We start from the raw sequence: 6,044 nt of genomic DNA on the forward strand, positions 1-6,044 counted from the left end.
AACTTTAGCAATCATCTAGCCCATCCCCCTAATCTTATATATTAAGAATATGAAACTTGGAAAGGTTAAATGACTCATCCAAAGTCGCCTAACTCTAAATTCACTGCTCTGCCCAAAATATCAGACTGCCTTCCTACCACAGCTTTTCCAGTTTCACAGTCTGATTTTTTTTTTTTTTTTTTGCTTACGGAAGAAAATAATACGACATTGAATACTAATGAGTTTGAAGGAGGAAATGCAATTTGATAATCATCCCCCCAAAACGAGCAGCTGTTTCCCTTTCGCTGGGTTGAATACTGTGGTCCAGTAATATTGTTTCTGTGTTCAGTGTTCTCCACACGTATTCCTTATTTATATTCTGTTAGAGGCCATAGTGATGAGTACTTCCACTCAGATAATTATCGCAAATAGAACTGGATGCTTTTCTTGTTTGAATTAAGTCTGTGTGGGAGAGGTTACTCGAGGCCTTATTTCTGCGTGACCTCATAATATTTTGGAATATTGCACTGTCGTATGGAATTTGCCACTGAAAATGTGGCCGTGTCTATAAAAATATGAATAGGAAGTTTTAAATCTTCTGCTAACAAACACTTCTCCACACTTACCACTTAGTCTGTTGTTGTTCTAAATTTGCTGTTAAATGATCAGAATTTTGTAGGACAAACAAATAGGGATCAAGGGCATTTGTTTTTCTTTAGATAGGACAGATATGATGAATAATAATTCAATTCAACACTAGCGCTGGGCTGGACACTAGGGAAAAAACTACAATTAATAGGTAAAGGGGACAGAATTAACCTGCATTTAAAAAGCTGTTTGACGCATACAACCATTCTTACTTTGCTATTGTCATTGTGTGAATTATTTGATTAATAAATGAAAGAAGTGTTCATTGATTACCATGTCAGGCAATAGGGTAAATATTAGGAATATGAAGACAAAAGATGTAGTCCTTTATTTATCAACGAGTTACGATGTAATGACACAGATATAGAAAGCCAGCTTGTGGTTCCTCGGGGAAAAGGTGGATGGTGATGGGATAAATTGGGAGTTCAGGATTTACAGACACTAACTCCTTATATAAAACAGATAAACAGCAAGATCCTGCTGCATATCACAAGGATATTTAATCCTTGTAGTAGCCTATAATGAAAAAGATTATGAAAAGGAATATATGTATGTGTGTAACTAAATCACTATGATCTACACCAGAAATAAGCACATGAAAAACTGACTATACTTCCCTAAAATTTTTTTTAAAAGGTGTAATGGAAGCATTTAAAATGTTGATATGGTTGTGCTTTTTAATATCAAAAACATTCCTCCATTATCAACCCTTATTTTTATAATCCAGTTATAATACTTCATTATAGACTAAGCTACTGTAACATAAAAACTCCAAAAATACCATGGATTCATCAAGGTGCTAATATTTTTCTCTCTCTCATGTAGGAGTCCATCCAATCCTGGTCAGCAAGGATTTGGCTCCAGGAGGTTGTGCAGGGGCCCAGTTTCTCCTGTTGTGTTACTCCACAGTCTCCCAGAGCGTGGCTCTCATTCTCCTGGTGAAGACAGTTCATGGGCCCATCTTTGTTCTAGTCCTGTGAAAGGGGAAAGGGAGAGGAAATGAAGTGTAGGCAATTTCCTATTTAATGAATGTGACTAGAAGGTTTAGCACATCACTTCTACCAACTTCTGATTGTCCCCAGCATGGTTACATGCACTCTCCTACCTTAAAGATAAGCTGAGAAATGCAGTCTTTTTCTGGGTAGTTCAATGCTTAGATAAGAGGCTGGAGGTTCCATGGTTAAGTGGACCAGGGGAGAATGAATATCCATGGGCAATTAGCAGTCTCCGTTGCAATCTTCCCTTCTTGGCACCCAGGTATCTGTGTATCTTTATCTTTCTTCATAAACATGCTCAAACCTTCTACAAGGGAGCGCACCTGAATCCTAGCTAGTAACTGCAAGCAGCTGAAAATCAGGAGCATAGGTAGTCTTTTTTTTAATCAGGTTTTGGAAGTGGCTCCTCTTAATCTGATAACCCATCAACTAAACACAACTTAATGTCTTCTCTAACTCCAAAATACAATGGTAGAATAGGAACAGGTTAACTAAGCTGAGACCACCCCAGCTGTGATACCCTGAGAAGAGCCACAATATCACCTGTGGAAGATTCCAGTCAAGAATACATACAAAGGAATATTACTCAGCCATGAAAAAGGAATTTAATTCTGACATATACTACAACATGGATGAGCATTGCTAGGGTTGAATTCTGCAAGGTGAAGCTATGAATAAATTATGCTAAGCGAAATAAGCCATATACAAAAGGATACTTATTGAATGATTCCATTTATATGAGGTTCTCAGTCAAATTCATAGAGAAAGGAAGTAGAATGGTTGTTACCACGTGATGGTGAGAAGGGAATGAAGAGTTATTATTTACTAGGTAGAGAATTTCAGTTTGGGAAGATGAACAAGTTCTGGAGATAGATGGTGGTGATGTTTGCACAACAGTCTGAATGTACTTAATGCCACTGAATTGTACACTTAAGAATGGTTAAAATGGTAATTTATGTTATATATATTTTACCACATTTATGTTATATATAAGTACCATATCTACTCTTTCAGAAATGCAAAAAATGGTAAGCTCACAGTAAATTTTGTCCATAGCAGATGTTAAATTATCCAGGGCAGGAACTGTGAAAGCTTCTTGCTGGTGGAGTAAATTCCTTAACCTAGCCCTGAAGTAGCTCCCCTGTTTACTGTCCCCTGTATCTTGATTTGTTTTTGAGGAGGTGAGTGAGGTTTTTTTCTCACCCACTATCCACATCAGAAAGCAGCAAGAAAGAGTGTGTTCCATTTAGGGCAGCTTTAGGAGACTGAGTATGATGTTAAAAATGTATCACAGGCTCTTAAATACCAGGCTTGTGATTTCTTTGGTAATAAAATTCCCTCAAGACCTCAACAGAAACAAAACAACTAACTTGAAAAGATATCTGCACCCCTGTGTTCACAGCAGCACCATTTACAGCAGCCAAGACATAGAAGCAACTTAAAAGTCCATTGACAGATGACTGGATAAAGAAGTTGTGGTATGCAGATACAGTGAAATATTATCCAGCCATAAAAAAAAAACAAGGAAATCCTGCCATTTGTGACAACACGGATGGGTCTCAAGGGTGTTATGCTAAGGGAAGTGATTCAGACAGAGGAAGGCAATACTGTATGATCTCATTCAGACATGAAATCTAAACAAAACTAAAACACACAAGAAAAGTAAACTTATAGAAAAAGGCTGGATTTGTGGTTACCAGAGGTGGGGGTCAGTGGGTGGTGGCAGTGAGGATGAGGAGTGGAAATTGAAGAAAGATGGTGAAAAGGCACAAACTTCCAGTTATCAGATAAATAATACTAGGGATATAAGTACAATATTACCAAGACTGCTGTGTGTTACATATGAAAGTTGTTAAGAGAGTAAATCCTTTTTTTCCACAAGATTTTTTCCCTTTTTATTTTAAAATTGGTTGACTTACATTCTTAATAATGGACATTAGAAAATGTATGGGTTTTTGTAGTGTTTATAAAGCTACAAAAATCCCCCTAGGTTTTAAACATTTTCAATTTTTATACAATTTTAAAGGTGACTTTCCATTTACAGTTATTACAAAATATTGGCTAAATTTCTCATGTTGTACAACACATCCTTGAGCCTATCTTAAACCCAATAGTCTGTACCTCCCACTCTCCCCCCATATTGCCCCTTCCCTCCACCCCAGTAACCACTAGTTTGTTTTCTATACCTGTGAGCCTGATTTTTTTATCTATATTCACTAGCTTGTTATATTTTTTCAGGTTGCACATATAAGTGATATCATACAGTATTTATTTTTCTCTGTCTGACTGATTTCACTTAGCATAATGCCCTCCAAGTCCAGCCATGTTGCTGCAAACGGCAAAATGTCATTCTATTTTATGGCAGCGTAGTATTCCACCGTACATATATACCACATCTTCTTTATCCAGTCACCTGTTGTTGGACACCTAGGCTGCTTCCACGTCCTGGCTATTGTAAATAGTGCTGCTATGAACACTGGGGTGCAGGTATCTTTTCGAATTAGTGTTGTTTTTTTTTTCTTCAGGTGCATCTCCAGGAATGGAATTGCTGGGTCATATGGTAGAGAGAGTAAATCTAAGAGTTCTCATCACATACATACACAATTTTTTTCTTTGCCCTTTTAATTATATCTATAGGTGATAGAAGATGCTAACTAAACTTACTGCAGTAATCATACAATATATGTTAATGAAACCATTATGCTCTACACCTTAAACTTACACAGCGATGTGTCAATTATATCGCAATAAAACTGGAAAAACAAAAAATATTAGTAGGCTTTTTGCCTATTTGTTTCTAGGCAGTTCCATGTGGAATAATCACTCAAAGACTTTTGAACAACTTCCCATAGAGCCTACAGACACTTCTCTTGAATTTATTGTCTCCTCTGCTCTGCTCAGATCTCTTTTCCCTTAACTTAAGGTCGGCCACCCTACTGCCATCTGAAACCACAGTCTTGGCAAGTTGGCTGGGAAGCTAATACTCTTAGACTGACCTTTGCCCCTTGCCTGCTCCGATGAAACTGTTATATCATTCTCTTTGTGGAATCGAAGCAGTTGACTTTTCCAACCTTTTAAGGTCCCAAATTAATGGCATTTTCATCCATTAAAGTGCAGGTCAAGGGCAGAAATATTCCATTAGTAGAGCTATATTCCCTTTCATCTCTATTTGCAAATGAGCCATTTCCTGTCTAACTTTATCTCACATCTCTTGTAGCACTTTGCTAAAAGTTCCAAGTAGCGGCCAACATCCACCAAAAATCTGACTTTTTTTTTTTTTTTTTAGCCTATTCTCCTGGAACTACAAGCTTGGGAGTAACGCGGTCTCTTCTGAAGTTAGCATATATTTTCAAGGGCATTATTAAGGGCACGTCTTCCCAGCCGGAACATCTCTCCACCTGCTACACAACTTGCTAAACCAGGGCCACATCTTTTGATTTTTGTGGTGATGCTATCCCACTTCGAGGAGCCAGGTTTCTATAATAACAGTGTACAATTTAAGCAGAGGTAACTTAAAATATAATATCTCGAATAAAGTAAACTTTTATTTCTTTCTCTCACAATAAGCAAGAAGCAAGGTGTATGGGGGAGGGGAGGGGAAGCTGTGACTCACCTAGAAGGTTCTTGATACCTTATTTCTTCATTAACATTCAAAGTATTGTCCTTCCCTTTATGTCTGAAACATGTTTCCAGCCTGTGGGAAAGGGGGGAAAGAGAAAGTGGAGTGCAAGCGATTTCCTTTGTGATAGGGAAGGGCACACCCCTTCTTGCCTCACACTGGCAGACACAATCAGCACCTATGACTGGCTGCAGGGGAGCCCAAGACATATAACTGCCAGATGGGCAGGTGAGATTCAGCTGAAACTCAGGGTGATTTGTTACCAAAATGAAGAAGAGGAGAATAGTGGAAGATTAGCAGATTTTGCCACTCCAATGACATTTCATTGATGTGGAGATACTTGGATAGTAGATAATGACATCACTGTGCAGTTATTGAACAAATACAGGTAACTGAGCCTACATAAATCTGAACCAAGACCATGAAAGGTCAGTAGAGGCATAGTGCTGCCTTCAGGGGGAATCTGAGTTAAAAGAGGCTCCGGATAAAGAACTGATAGAATTTAGGAAAAATAAGAAAAAGGAATTAAGGATGCAAATCTCTCTTCTTCGCCAAAAGTTTCAGTTGTAGAGCGTGAATCTGAAACTCCAAGATGTCAGATCATTCTGCTTTTTAACATTTGAGCCCACACAATAGTTTTCTAGGATACTGATTACTTCTAATCAGCCAGACTATACACAATTGCATGCGTACATAGAGACATTTAAGTTGCTGTGTCAGTAGATAAAATAAACAATAAAAAAGTGAGTCAATATGCGAGAATGAGAAAAAGAACAAAAAATGCTTTTGAAATTTCCAGTCTC

At 37.9% G+C, this 6,044-nt stretch overlaps 1 long non-coding RNA gene across 1 annotated transcript; it reads right to left on the reverse strand.

Annotated features, from left to right (window-relative positions):
• Positions 1 to 1,414: 1,414 nt before the first annotated feature.
• Positions 1,415 to 5,303, reverse strand: LOC140698943 (uncharacterized). Its single transcript, XR_012076954.1, has 2 exons — positions 5,236 to 5,303; positions 1,415 to 1,601 (listed from the first exon to the last, which is right to left on the reverse strand). It is a non-coding gene; the product is annotated as an uncharacterized lncRNA (long non-coding RNA).
• Between the last annotated feature and the right edge of the window lie 741 nt (positions 5,304 to 6,044).

This window comes from Vicugna pacos, chromosome 10, assembly GCF_048564905.1.
Source record: "Vicugna pacos chromosome 10, VicPac4, whole genome shotgun sequence".
NCBI classification, from domain to species: domain Eukaryota; kingdom Metazoa; phylum Chordata; class Mammalia; order Artiodactyla; family Camelidae; genus Vicugna; species Vicugna pacos.